Below are 16,302 nucleotides of genomic sequence, written 5' to 3'. Positions count from 1 at the left end.
GGCGATGAAAGGAGGAAAGAAACAACTCCAGAAACTGGAGGCCAGGGTAAACATTGAGATATTTGATGGTGGCTACACACTGAAACCTTTGGATATGACCTGGGTATCAAGCAATTAATCCCACTTGTTGATTGGCTTAGGTGCGTGAGCTGGAAAATGAGCTGGAAGCCGAGCAGAAACGAGGTGCTGATGCTGTTAAGGGTGTTCGCAAGTACGAGAGAAGAGTCAAGGAGCTGACCTATCAGGTATTGTAAGGGGAAGTAAATCATTATTTTGAGTGGCCTACAACTGCGGGATATGGTAATACTTATTAATCTTACAAAATGAGCACCAATTTTGTTTCTTTTGCAATATTCACAGTCAGAAGAAGACAGAAAGAATGTCTTGAGACTACAGGACTTGGTTGACAAGCTACAGATGAAGGTTAAGGCCTACAAGAGACAATCTGAGGAATCCGTAAGTAGCTATAGTTCAATTTACTTTTCCACCAAAAGATTTAAGAAATTTTGATAAAACCAAAATTCAATTATTCAGACCCTTTTTGATTACTTTGTGTCAATCCCTGATACTTTAATGATCTTAAAACAAACCACAGGCCTCTGTGATCTTCACTGCTTTTAGCCCTGTTCTTTCATTTCTCATTCTGAAGTGAATAACCTGATGTTTGCCTGAAATCCATTTGCCACACTTAGCAATTTCTAATTAAAGCTTCCTTCAACATTATTTACAATGGTGCCTATCTTTGTGTTCCTGGAAGACTTGTTCTCCATCTATAAAGATGGTGGTTAATTGCAGCCTCAACACCAATCCTTGCAAGACATCACAAGGCTAAATCTGAATAATAAGTACCTGCTCATTATCTCTGTTCTTAGTTACCACCAAATAGGCTAAAGACAAAGGATTAGAATTAGACAGAAGGCACCACCAAATGCATTGAAATTGTGGTAAGAGAATTTTGTTCAGTCTAGGTTGAGTTTAAATTCAGTAAGTCCATGCAAAAGATCATTGTACTAAACCAGTCCAATATCCAGTCTTCACTCAAAAATAAATGCAGAGATCACCAGGACAGTATATTTTGAAATGTGTAAATATCTCTATTACAATAATGATCGCTGTTCTGATCAAATAACTTTATGAACCATTTACAGGAGTCTTACCAAAGTTATTAGAACATTGGTGATAGGAGAATGTAAATAGTCTGCAATCTGATAATTTCTCACACTGTATTCCTATAGGAGGAGCAGGCCAACATTCACCTGTCCAAGTTCCGGAAGGTGCAGCATGAACTAGAGGAAGCCGAGGAACGTGCCGACATTGCAGAGTCTCAAGTCAATAAACTTAGATCTAAAACCCGGGAAATTTCTATCAAGGTATTGCATCTCAAGAAACTTTAGTAACTTTAATTCTGGTAGTAATTATATTAAATTTACATACATTTTTGTCAGTAATCATCATACAAATAATTTTAAGCACACTGTTTCATTGCATCTAACTATTTGCATTTCCTTTTTACCTTTTAAGAGTGCTGAAGAGTAGATGACAACATGAAATGGTCTAAAGAAGAAGTCCACAAAATGTGTATTTCTCTGTAATATAGTTTTATAAATGAACTGATAACTAAAGAAATAAAAGTGCAACACTGAAAATGTTTTCTTGTCAACTTGCCTTTGTTGGATGATTCAATAATCATAGTAGGATCAAAAATAATGCAAAGAAATACTCCAGAGAAATTACATTGTTAACATAAATATTGGTGAGAATATAGAATGGGGACTATTAGAATGGTGCACTGAAACCCTTCTTAAATCAAGAATCAGTCATACCTTCATCAGCAAATGAAATTCAAAAACAAAATGGAGATGCTGGAAATCTAAAATAAAATCAGAAAATGCTGGAAGCACTCAGCAGTTCAGGCCAATTCTGTGGGAAAAGAAAGAGTCAAGTTTTCGACCTGAAACATTAATTCTGTTTCTCTTCCCACATTTCCCCATTTTCTGTTTATATTATACTTCCATAAGAACATTTGAAATTACACAAGTCAAACTGAGATGCTAAAGCCAATTTGGGTTTCAGGCCCAATTAATTTTTCCCTTGAGCTGCAGATGCTTGTTACCAACAGTCCCACCCTACCCCCCACCCCCAGAAATGGCTCATACATATGAAGTTTCCATTTGTAGAGTCACTGACCTTCCTTGCAATTGCCAGAAATGCAGTTTCTGAAGCAGAATTGGATCAGCAACCAGGAGAGTGATTATGACAAGTCTTAGGTCCATTTTAATTGCTGTTGGCACAGCTGGAAAGTGTCATAAAATCATTTAATATAAATAAAAGCCTACTTTTTATTTATAGACATAGTTCAGGCCAGAGACCAAGAATATGAGAATAAGGGGCAGAAGCAGGCCATTCAGCCTTTTGTCCTGGCAGCACCATACAATAATATCATGGCTGAACATTTACCTCAATGTCACTCGACTGCAACATCTCCATTAACATTAGAAATCAGTTGGGTATTGTCTTAAACATACTCAGCAACTGAGCCAACACTGCCTTCTTAGTGAAGACACTTCTCATCTCAGTCTTGATTGACTGAGCCTATTTTGAGACTGTGACCTCAGTTCTGGACACTCCAGCCAGGAGATACAGCAGCTCCACATCCACCTCATCGAGTCCTGTAAGGATGTCTTTGTTTCAATGTGATCTCCTCTCATTCTTCTGAGAATGTACACTCAGTCTGCTTAATCTCTCCTCAGTGGACAAACCTCCCAATCACAGGAGTCAATCTGATGAATCTCTCCCTCTCTAAAGTATATTCCTTCTTAGATTGAGAGACCAGAACTGTGCACAATATTGCAGCCAGGGACTAGTATGATTGCAGTACGACATCTTTACTGTTGCAATCAAATTCTCTTACAGTAAAGGCACACTCCATTTGCCAGCCTCTCAACATTTAAGTTAACTCAGCGAGCCTTGACTTTGAAATGATCAACTTTTTCTTAATGAAGAACTGTGTGAACATCTTTACTCCTCACAAAATGTTTCTCGTTACATAAAAGTGAGAAATTCAACACCAAGAAAATGTACAGTTTAATCACATGCTTTCTCTCTCCTAAAGCAATCTAATGATCTATTGTGAACATTTTCACATGAATTCCAGTTACTTAGAAAATGGCAGATTCTCTGATTTCCTGAGAACAAAACCATTGAAATGATATAGCATAGAGACAAATGCATCTCGTTCAGTGAATGTGCCAATTTCAAAATGCAAACTGAATTAGTTATACAGGCACAAAAGAGAACTTAAGAAACAGAAACACTCACAACATACTGTATGCCAAGGTTGAGCTTTTCCACATACATTCATATGCCTATAATTTTCTTCTGCTAAATTAATTGAGTGATTATCATGAGCCATCAAGTGCAAAAAATGAGAAGTCCAGGTGGAAATTACTAAAAGAAAAGCTGTTTTCAGATGATAAAAGTAACTAGAGTTTTGTTTCATTAGATATGTCTGATACAGTATAACAAAAACCACTTAGTTACACTAATAACTCAAGACTATTTTACTGAACAGGTTATTTCAAACTCTGGGAGGACAATTATTCAAGTAGAGAGAACATTTTGAATAAATGTTCTGAATTTAACTTGTTCTTTCAAACAATTCTACTTCATTGGATTACAATGTCAGTATGAATTAAACTGAGGCTGGGAACAGAATACAAGTTGACACTGGAAGGAAGGAAAACTACTTTAGCCTTCACAGTGCAACACTGGTAAAAGTAGGAAGAAGGAGCAACTTGCATTGATATGGTACTTTCATGACTGCAGGACATCCCATGCACTTTACTGCTGATTAAAAATTTTAGTATTTGAAGTGTGAAGTGTGGGCACAATGCTGCAGAAAATGTAGCAGTTCCATTTATGCCCAGCAAGGATGTACAAAAAGTGACATGATAATGGCCAAATTATTTGTGTTTGCCTAACACTATTAATTCAGTGAAAAATATCCAGAGGAATATTATGCTAACTCTTTTTGAATTAGCATAATGGAAATCTTTATATCCAGCATGATAACAGACAAGGACTTAATCTAAAATATTCTCACTGCAGCACTTCCTCAGGATTAACTCCCCAAAACAAGTAAGGGAATTAGCCTGAGATTGTTCACCGGATTGCTGACAACATATTAAATTTATATGAATTGATCTTTGTTTGTAATCTGCCCTCCTAAATGTCTAACTTTTTCAACAATATCTGCTGGGTTAGTGTCACAACTTTATATCCCACTGTAAAGAAAAGACAATCAGGACAAATGAGCCCAGTATGTATGGGTCCGGCCACTGTCCACCCCTTTAATCAACAAGAATCATGAATGAACAGCATGTAGTCTGTAGCAGGAAGAAAGATACAGAACTAAAAGGAGGGAAAGACTGGATAATGAGAGACAAAAGAAAGAATGAGAAATAAGTTAAGAAAAGTTTGATAGATATCTCACAATATTTAAAGCTCAAATAACGAGAATCCATTCTTATTTAAATTCATTTTCAGTGCTGGTAACTAAAATCCATCATGCTGTTAAAATACTTACGTTGCAATGACAAACTTACCTTTTCTGACAAGCATAGTATCAGTATGCTAGCTAAGCATTACAACTTCATGTTTACTTCACTGCTGAATCTCTTGCTAAGATACATTGAGTCACACCACTTTGGTCTGATATCCCTGGTTGGAACCACTGTCTGTGGCTGCCCATACTTCAACTTGAAAATCAAAAACTGAACATGCGAGAAATCTGCGATGAAATAGAAAATGCTGAAAACAATCAGCAGGTTAGGCAACATCCATGGAGAGAGAAACAAAGTTAACATATTAGGTCAAACACCCTTTGTCGGAATAGTTCTGATGAATGGTCTTCCATCTGATGTTAGATGTCCCTCCCCACCTCAGCCCATTTACAAGGTTTGGACTGTAACAGGGTGTCAGACAATGAATGAAGTGATGAAAACCCCAGCTGCGAAATGCTTTATAACCTGTGATAGCTGGGGTTAAAGGTTTCTGGTATTCAGGATGATTAAAAACTACTAAAATCAAAGGAAACAATTAGAATATTAAAAATACAGCTTTTCCATGTAGTTAACTAAAACATTGATAAATAATTAAAAAACATTAAAGCAAAATAAATGAAAAGTACCTTCTGCCTCTTGCCTTCAAAATCTTTGTCCTACAACCCCCAATAGAGTCTCAGATCCTGCGTCAAGTCTAACCTGACTTGTGTTCTGATGTCCTTTTCAGACAACTCATCAGGCCTGTGCTGCTGAAGAATTATTTTTTCTCTGTAAATGACCTTTGGTAGCAATCTCTTCCATGTTGGTTCCAATAATGTAAAATATGGTCAAAATTCAAATTGGTTAAAACATTTTTTAATATTGTCATCGGGAATGATTTTCATGCCATTTATATACATCAAGAGTCAGGTCATTAACAAATCCTAGCATCCAACAGCTGCTCCAATGAGCAACTCTCCCCTTTTTGACTTTCACAGTCACTGCTGTGTTCCAGCATCTACCAGTTTTGAACACCTGTGGCTTTCTTTCAACATCATAGAAATTTTAGCTCAAGGAACCATTCAGTTCAAATGGTGCATGTATTACAATCAGCTCTTTATAGTTCTGATTTACAGTTACAGTTCCATCTTAAATGCTTTGATGCTCTAATGACTGACCTGTTGCAGTGCATTTATGCTAAAAAAAATTAAAATATTGTATATACTTCTAATAATAATTCAATATTTATGCTTCTATTGCAACAAATCTTGTCAGCTGATATAGACATATGGCAGATTTTGTTTTAGAGATAATAGCAAGGGCATCATGATTATTTTTTTTTAATTATGAAATAGATCAGCTAGCAACTTGTGGGCTGCTCACACATTCAGAGAAATACAGACATCAGGAAGTCACCTTGTATTTTTTTCCCCTCCACAAACTGTCCAACGCCAATACCTAGCAAATAGATTTGGTGCAAAAATACATGAAAAGAATGAAGTTGCTAAAATTGTCCACAAAACGTAACAGGAACATTAATGTTGCTATGTTCAGGTATATGCAAATTTCTAGCAGCAAGAATTATTGTTAAAGGATCTCGCTAGCACTAAATTGTAATATTAAAACCTTTGAATGTTAGTCCTTTAGAATTATAGTTGAAATTTGACTTTAGAGAGTAGTTAGAGTCTTTTTTAGATAGAGACAAATGACAAGTTCTAGAGGGCATAGCTTAACGGTGAGAGGGGGAAAAAGTTAATGATACACCAGATTAGGATTTAAAAAAATACACAGAGTGGTGGGTGCCTGGAATGCGATGCCAGGGATGGTGTTGGAAGCAGACACGATAGTGGTGTTTAAGCAGAATTTAGACAGTAACAGGAACATGCAGGGAATGGAGGGATATGGATCATGGCAGATAGATGTAGTTTAATTTGGCATCGTGGCCAGCACAGACATTGTGGGCCGAAGGGGCTGTTCCTGGGCTGTACTGTTCTATGTTCTAATAGAACTTAATTGACCCTTTCTTTTTTTATCCCTCTTACACAATCTTTCTGTTTCTTTTCGTTTGCTTTCTAAACGTAATTTTATATTGTATTTACATTTGTAGTCGGGATCAGCGCAAATGCTTTAGAATCCTTGAACAGCAATTCATCCTGCTCACATATTCTAGAGATGACCTGTAGAGGGCCCTATGATGAAGGGCATGTCCTGTAGGAAACTGCTCTAACCCCACGAAAGGTTTTAAGTGAATTGCAAGTTTGATTTTATGGCAGACAAAAAAAAATCTAAAAGCATGTTGCTTTACTTTCTGCAATTTTTGCTGCAGTTATAAAATGTGGTATTATAATTAGAATGCCGATAACATGGCATGCTTGGGACTTTGGTGGTGCTAGTCTAGCAGATTTCCCAGACTGTTATTTGTTATTCCTATTAATATCCCAACACGTTTTAATTCGTGTTTTTTTTAAAAAAAGATGGCACAGAGTATTATGATAAATTTGCCAGTTAACCTGATAAGATTAAATAGGAGCGCAGAAAATGGGACCCTGGCCAGTTTAAAGAGAGCGTGGGATCCAGAGCCCTTGTAAGTGGGAAGAGAGCACAGCGGGTATTACCTGGTGATCCAGCTGCCAAACCATTGGGATAGCAAAGTATCAGATAGAAGATTATCAGAGCTTTAATGCATTTCCATAGGTGTGTGCACCGTATAATAACACTTCAATGGACGACTGCTTCATCAGCACAATTTTTAAATTGATTAACACCTTCTCTAAACTATTTAAAATACTGATTTAGTTCTGACACAAGATACTGCAATCTGGAGCAAAAAGCAAATTGCTGGAGGAACTCAGTGGGCCGGGCAGCATCTGTGGAGGCAGAGGGATAGTCAATATCTTGGGTCAAGACCCTGCATAAATTCTGAGTAAGTAGAGGGGAAATAGCCAGTATAAAGAGGTGAGAGAGAGGGGTGAGGCAGGGACTGGCAGGTGATAGGTGAGACCAGATGAGGAGGGGGAATGATAGGCAGGTGGAGTTGGGGGGGGGGGGTCAGGAGAGGAGTTGGGAGACTGGCTGGCGTATGACAGATGGAGGGAAAAAGGGGCAAATGGAACGGGGAGAGGAGGAGAGGGCGGAGGTAGAGAGTGAGGCTGGAAGGTGATAGATTAGCGGAGACACCAGCAGCTGTAGATTCTGAAATCTGATAAGTAAGGAAGGTGATAAGTAGAATCAGATAAGGGAGGGATGAGGGGCAGGATGGAATCAGGCAGGGGAGGGTGTTTTGGGAGAATCTGGGGGATGGGGGGAACTGGGGGATCGGGGGGGGAGAACCTGGGGGATCGGGGTGGGGGCAGAAGAACCTGGGGATCGGGGGGGGGGGGAAGAGAAGAACCTGGGGATCGGGGGGGGGGGGAGAGAAGAACCTGGGGATCGGGGGGGGCAGAAGAACCTGGGGATCGGGGGGGGGGCAGAAGAACCTGGGGATCGGGGGGGGGGGCAGAAGAACCTGGGGATCGGGGGGGGGCAGAAGAACCTGGGGATCGGGGGGGGGGGCAGAAGAACCTGGGGATCGGGGGGGGGCAGAAGAACCTGGGGATCGGGGGGGGGGGGAGAGAAGAACCTGGGGATCGGGGGGGGGGAGAGAAGAACCTGGGGATCGGGGGGGGGGAGAGAAGAACCTGGGGATCGGGGGGGGGGGGAAGAGAAGAACCTGGGGATCGGGGGGGGGCAGAAGAACCTGGGGATCGGGGGGGGGCAGAAGAACCTGGGGATCGGGGGGGGGGCAGAAGAACCTGGGGATGGGGGGGGGAGAGAGAAGAACCGCTATCAGCTTAGTTGCTGCATGGAAAAAGTCTCTGTAGAGATTGACAGATTTATTAGAGATTACCATGATCATATATCACGGAAATTGATGAGATCCTGCATATTTCATTTCTGACCGATCTCCGCGTGGTAACTTGCCGCTTGGCAACCAGTCAGAACTATTTAATACGCAACGGAGCTTCACGCCTCACACTGCATAATCAACATTCGAGACCGAACACAAAATGTTAAATTATCTATTAATGTTAATTTTCTCTTCATGCAATGTGGATTTGGCCACTCAGCATCTCTTACCTTGGTCGCCTCTGCTGAATAAAGATTTGCAACAGCAACTGTAATGAGAAAAGTATCATCCGCGAGTCATTATTAGAAATGGATACAAAAATTAAGAAATGATACAACATACATTAATGTATTGAGAGCAAGTTTCAAAACAACTTGCTCTGGACATTAATAATACAACTGTACTTAATTACAAAGGACACACAGTAACTCAACAGCATATCAAATGCAGTGGAATATTTAAATAACTAATTCACAATTAGCCGAATATGATCAAGTATTAATACCAGAAATAGACCCAGACGATTGCACGCTAGAAGCGGCCGATGGTTCATTGCACAACCTATATACACTGAAACATTTTGCCTGCACAGCAAGTCCGGTCCCTATTTGGCATTTGAAAAGTGTGACGAACAGTTCTGCTTCTCAGATTAATTCTTGTTTTCTCCTATCAGGATAAAATTAGAGAAGTGTCAATGGCTTTGCGTGGAACTTCTGAGCCATTAATCTATGTCATCATGACTCCAGAGCTGACCAGACAGAGCAACCGTGTGCCAATTTTTGGAGTGCACTTGTATCGGATTAAATAGTTAATTTGGGCTTTCTTGCTAAAAACGAAATAAAATTCAGTAAATTTATTTCCCCCAACTCATATATTAGTGTTTAGTAATTACTTTAGTACTCTACATTTGAAGGCAAAACTGAGATATTGGAATATATTTACAATACATGGAGACTACTTTTTTTTTAAATGGCAAAACGGGATTTGTTTCGTACCCTTGAATGTCACAGAGGCTAAATGCAGAAATTACCGTATTTCCTGAGCCCTGGTTGAACGCCAAGGAATTCTGAAGCCGATTTCATCGCATTCTTCCAATGAAAACAGATATTGGCAAAAACAAATTTTCGACCATTAATGGAGATTAATTAATGTAAGATAAATCGTAGCCCTGTCGTCTGATCGTTTCCGATTACAAGTAAATGCTTAATTGTGATACACTGCTTCAAAGTTACCCCGCACCATTTCAGTAGGTGAGGGAGAAGTGCGGTTTACATAAGCGATATTGGTATTCAACCGGGTTAAAATAAAACAAATGTCAGAAACGTAGAGGGTCATTAAATTAAATAAAAAGACAGTTACAGATCTGGCGGGGGGGGGGGGGGGGGGGTTGGGTGGGTGGATGAGAAGGAATGCGTTAATTCTGCAGCCAGCGACTTCAAACTGGAGAGCAGATTGTATATTTCATCCCAACCCACATGACCACGCTGTTATTCTTTTAAATGGGTGCTGCTAAAGTTTGATCCCTTTGTGATCAATCCCTCCAGCTCTGGCGTTAAACCAGAGGTAAAAAGGCAGATGCATAGCTGGTAGAACCATCACGTTTCCACAAACAAACTTAACTTTGGGCATATTCATCCATCGTTATGACATAAATTCTAAGAGAGAAAATGAACGCTCTCTTTAAACATTAAATTCGCATTTCCAAGTCCTCAATTGGTAATTTTGCTTCGCTTGGTATTAGCTTTCTTGTAGGACAAGGACCTGTATCTTGAGTAGAACAACCACTCTGACATCAATGTGCACTTGAAATTACCTTGCACTGAAGTGAAAATGAAACGGTCACCATACAGTGACAGTAATTGTTCAGATCATGTTTAATTGAAAGATTCTTGCACACACGCAAGAGCAGGAGGGGATCATTCAGCACGTCAAGCCTGCCCCACCATTCAAATGACAATGATTGAGTGCCCCAGGCCTCATCTCCTTTATGCCAATTCTACATAGCCATCATTTCCCTGATCTTTCAAAAATGTATCTACCAACTCTGTAAATACCCACAATGATCTCGTCTCCGCAACCATCTGGGGCAGAGAAATCCAGGGAATCGCCATCCTCTGCAAGAAGAAATTCCGCTGCACCTCAGTTTTAAATAAGATAAGATCTTTATTAGTCACATGTACATCGAAACACACAGTGAAATACATCTTTTTTGCGTAGTGATTTTGGGGGGCAGCCTGCAAGTGTCACCACACTTCCGGCACCAACATAGCATGCCCATAACTTCCTAACCCGTACATCTTTGGAATGTGGAAGGAAACCGGAGCACCCAGAGGAAACCCACGCAGACACGGGGAGAAGGTACAAACTCCTCACAGACAGTGGCCAGATTTGAACCCAGGTCACTGGCGCTGTAAAGCATTGTGCTAACCACTATGCTACCGTACCGTCCTTTGTCCCTTTATCCTGTAACTGTCATCTCCTTTAAGATCCTCCACTGGTGGATAAGTTTCAACATGTCATGTCCCTTAAGGATTTTAAATGTTGCAGTCAGCTCATTCCTCATTCTACTAAACTCTAAAGAAAACATGTCTAACCTTTTTAGCCATTTATGATAGGATGACCCTCTTATCCCAGGAATTGGCTTAGTGAATCATTTTTGGACTATCCCCAATGCTATTATATCCTTACTTAAATAAGAGGATTGAAATTATACACACAGTACTATGGGCGCAGCCTCACCAACACTCTGTACATTTGTAACAATACCTCTGGTTTTTTAAACCAAAAGCTCCGCAATAAAGGCCAATATGCCACTTTTCTTGATTACTTGCTTCACCTACATGCAAAGTTTTTTTGTGTTTCATGCACAAGAACACTTTGATCCTTCTGTATCTCACCCATTTGCAGTTTGCCTCCATTTAGATAACAGTTGGTCTTTTGATTCCTCCTACCAAGGACATGACGTCACACTTTCCTACATTAATCTCCATTTACCAAGTGTTTGCCCACTAACTCAACCTATCTATATCCTAATTCAGGGTCCAAATATCCTCACTGTAGCATGCCCTCTCATCTATTTTCACATCATTGGCAAACTTAGATAGCTTACACTCTCTCCTCTCTCCCAAGATATTAATATAAATAGTAAATAATTGAAGGGCAAGGACCGATCCTTGGGGCACTCCATTAGTTTTATCTTTTCTGTTTGATAAAATTGCGTTTCTTCTGATTCTCTGTCTCCTTTGTGATAACTAGTCTTCAATCCATGTTATCATTTCATCCAATACTATGAGCTCTGATCATATGCACTAACCTTTTATGTAGCATCTTATCAAGTGCCTTCTGATAATCTAAATGCACTATATCTGTAAATCCACTCCTATATACTCTTTGTTATGTTTTTGAAGAGTTCTGATAAATTTGTCAAACATGATTTCCCTTTCATAAAACCATGCTTGATGCATTAAACTTTACTAAATGACAAACTATTTCCTCCTTGATTATAGACTCCATCATCCTCCAAATAACAGACACGAAGCTAATATGCCTGTAGTTTCCCACATTTTGTCTCCATCCTTTCTTGAACAAGGAGGACACACATTCACAGTTTTCCAATGCACTGGTACCCACTGAGACAACTGATGACAACTATTGATGACAATGGTAACAACTATTGTCACTGCAACACCTTTTTTTAAATCCACATAGGCAAGCCATCAGGTCTTGGTAACTTGTCTGCTTTTAGTCCCAATATATATTTAAACTAAATTGTTCTTTGTGGTAGGGTTAGGCAGAAGTTTTTCCCTCCTTTTGAAACATCCCCAGATGTTATTTTTGGGATGTTTGCAGTATCCTCTAGTGAAGCCTCGTGCAAAATATTAGCTTAAATTATCTGCCAATTCCCCATTCTCACCCTATAAAAGCCCCTCATTTACTTTGGCTACACTTTTCCATTTTATATGTTCATTTAAGCTCTTGCTGTTGGTTGTTCTACTACTTGCTAGTTCACTCTCACAATCAATTGTCTCCTTGCTTATTAGATTTTTATAGTCCAACACTACTGGTTCCTGAAAAATACCAAGTCCTCTGGTCTACCAAAAACCTTTGCTACTTCGTATGCTTTTTAAAAAACATTCTTTTCCTTGTACTCCTTTATTCACCACAGATGGCTTATCTTTCTCATTGAATCCCTCTATCTGATAAATTTCTACTGAGCATTGTGAAGTACATGCATGCATATGACACTGCTCATCTACTGACCTTTCCATTGACCTGTTTTCCCAATCCACTCTAGACTACCCTTCTTAAACACCTTTCAAATTGCCCTTACTTAAGTTGAGAACACCGCTTTTGGAACCAAGGTGCTTGCCCTCAAACTATATCTGGAACACTACCATGCTGTGATCACTGCTCCCCATAGAATCCTTAACTACAAAATTTCTTATTAATCCTATCTCATTAAACATGACCAAATGTAAAAAACCTGTTCCCAGGTAGGTGCTATAACATATTACTCCAATAAGCCAGTTCTGATGCATTCCACAAATTCTTTTTCCATGCTGCTCTTGCCAGTTTGATCTGTCTAATCAAAATTCACATACAGTTCCTTTCTTATGTTCCCTTCTCTTCTTCTCAGTTCCCATTTATTCTTTGTCCTACCATGAGCCAACACCTTGGGGGCTTTGAGTTCACTCCTGCTCATTTCTTTTTTCCCCTGCTAATCCTCACGTTCACCCAGACTGATTCCACATCATGATCCACTGCATTTCTATCACCACTGGTCACTGCACTAATGCCTTCCTTTATTTACATTACCCCATCTCCTTTTCCTTTTTGCCTATTCTTTTGGAATGTCAAAAAAACCTGGAATATTGATCTCCCAGTCTTGGTCTCCTTGTAATCACATTTCTTTCGCAGCTAATAGTCACACTCATTTATTTCTATTTGTGCCATCAATCATCTATCGTGTCACAAATGCTGCAAGCGTCCTGATAAGGTCTTGAGCTCTGATTTTTGCAATTGTTACTTACGCCAGTTCCAATTTCTGCTGCACACTTTTGCTTATATTTTCTGCCCTTTCCTGTCATGCTTTGATTTTCATTCCCCCTTCACTACCCTGTAGTTTGTTTAAAACATAATGTTACAGAAACTTGATAGATCCTGTCATTTCAATGCATCCTTTTATTTTATATGCACCTACAAGAATAAAAAAAACATCTGTGGGAAGATCTGTGAGGACATCAATAACTCTTGACCTAAATCTGTGGTTTCCACACCAAAGAATAGATATCTGCAACACTATTCTTGATTCCACAGCTTCACTACATCAGCCAAGGGTGAAGTGGACTGACATCAAACAGTCTATATATTTGCACAGAAGGCAAAATCAATTAACAATGAAGTCCCTTCGATGTGTACTGGGATTAAAATCTACAGCAGTTTCATTTCTCCAGAAAATGCCGTGAATGGAGGATAGTTACATAAAAATACTGTGCATGAGATCAATCCCAGTCACTTATAGCAGTGTGGTCACAAAGCTTGGTTTAAGGGAATTATCCAAACATCTCCACTTGGCCTGGCTACAATTTTATCACAACGCACAAGAAATCACATTACTCTTATTGTGCTGATTATGGCACAATGGAAGAATTGGCATTCATGTGATGGGCAGTCATGTATTTCATTGACAATCTTTCATTTTATTGCATGTGCCTTTCCAGAGGGCAGAAATATTTTGCATGTGGTATTTAAATTTAAATATTACATTACATAGTTACTGGATATCGCCAGCTCAAAGTGGAGTTATATTTCAGTCTGAAATGTAAATATGAGCTGCTAATCTTGACTCTGGTCCTAACATTTGCATCATCTGCATTTTTGAGGCATTTGTAACATTATCTTACAAGGAATATTTATAGATTTTGAACTGTATGCTTCTCTTTCAGAAACATATGTTAGCACTTTGATAAAACTGTAGGCCAAATTAAAGTATTTGCTGCAAGTGGCTTGTCTAGTAGTATTCTTGTCTCTAATCCAGACAGTTGGGTGTTCAAATTCCAATAAGTATATTTTACCTTTTGTTTTATTGAAAGATCTTCTACTTCCTTTCACTCAGCAACACCTTCTAAGCAAGAAGATCTAAGAAAATGTGATCAACCTTTATAGCTGACATGATCTTTCACTGGGTAACATTATGTAATTAAATGTTAGAGCAGTTGTCAGTATGAACAGATTTCAGCATCAGAAAGAGTTTAATTACTTGATATTTATTCAAGGAACTATCTTCCTCTGGGAACCAATGGTGCATTAAATTAGTTTGTTAATTTCCCATTTCAACTTATTCACATGAGTAGCAGCTCGATACTGTATATCTGTGCTTGGATGTTCTATTGAGCAACTGAGATTAATCAGGAGAAAACCATAATATTGATAATTAATCATCCATTAAACTATTCATTTGATACAATGTACCATACATAATATTTACCTAATCACTGGTCATAGAATCATGGAGAGAAAAATTATGGAAACAGGCCTTTTGGTCCACGAAGTCTACACCAACCATCACACTCATCCTTACCTAACCCATTTTATTCTTGCCCCATCAACTCACCCTATATTCTTCTATCAACATCTAAGTCCATAGCTCACTAAAAGTGGCCATGCAAGTAGATAGCATAGTAAAGAAGGCATATGGCATGCTTGCCTTCATTGGTCAGGGCATTGAGTAGATGAGTCAGGAAGTCATGTTGCAGCCATATAAAACTTTGGTTAGGCTGCACTTGGAGTACTGCATTCATTTCTGGTCACTCCATTACAGGAAGGATGTGGAGGCTTTGGAAAGAGTGCAGAAGAAATTTACCAGGATGCTGCCTGGATTAGAAGGTATGAGAGGGTGGACAACTTAGGTTGTTTTCTCTGGAACATCAGAGGCTGATAGCAGACCTGATAGAAGTTTATGAAATTATGAGAGGCCTAGATAGGGTATACAGTCAGAATCTTTTTCCCAGAGTAGTAATGCCAAGTACTAGAAGACAAGCACTTAAGGTGAGTGGGGTTGGGGGGAGGTGGGGAGTTTAAAAGTGATGTGCAGGGCAAGTTTTTTTTACACAGAGAGTGGTGGGTGCCTGGAATAGGCTGCCAGGGGTAATGGTGGAAGCAGATACAATAGTGGTGTTTAAGAGGCTGTTAGACAGACACACAAATATGCAGGAAATGGAGAGATATTGATCATGCACAAGCAGATGAGATTTAGTTTAATTCGGCATCATGTTCGGCACAGATCTTGTGGAGCTGTTCTTATGTTGTACTGCTCTATGGTCTATGGGTTTTTTAACCTACATACCATGGCAATTTACAGTGGACAATTAACCTACCAATATGCAAGTCTTTGGGAAGTGGGAGGCAACCACGGCACCCAGTGGAAACTCATGTGGTCATAGGGAGAACAATACAACTCCACGTAGACAGTACCAGAGGGAGCTGCACCATCATGCTGCCCTATTAGTGTTGTGGGACGTAATGAACAGCAAGTGAAGAGGGCACGTTCTTCTCAAAATGCTCTCTTCCCGGAGGGTTTCTTACAAGTGATTGCAAAATTGCCTTTTTTTGAATAGGAGAGAGACCACTGTCAGTTCTCAGAAGCAGTAAGTGTCAAGTTGAGTGAAAGGGATACATATCAGCTATGTTATACTGCTAAATATGGGTGTGCCTGGATATGAGTAACTTCATGTTGCTACGTTTGCTTTGTTACAAATAGGAGGTTGTAGGTGTCAGTTGGGATTAACTGAGAAGTTGCAGGAAAAAGTCTGGCAAATATAGTTAATAACTTGTGTGAATGGGAATTTGAAACAGGTATAATATTTGGTGGAATAT

This window comes from Pristis pectinata, chromosome 18 (assembly GCF_009764475.1).
Source record: "Pristis pectinata isolate sPriPec2 chromosome 18, sPriPec2.1.pri, whole genome shotgun sequence".
Lineage (NCBI taxonomy): Eukaryota > Metazoa > Chordata > Chondrichthyes > Rhinopristiformes > Pristidae > Pristis > Pristis pectinata.
This window is presented reverse-complemented; position numbering follows the sequence as displayed.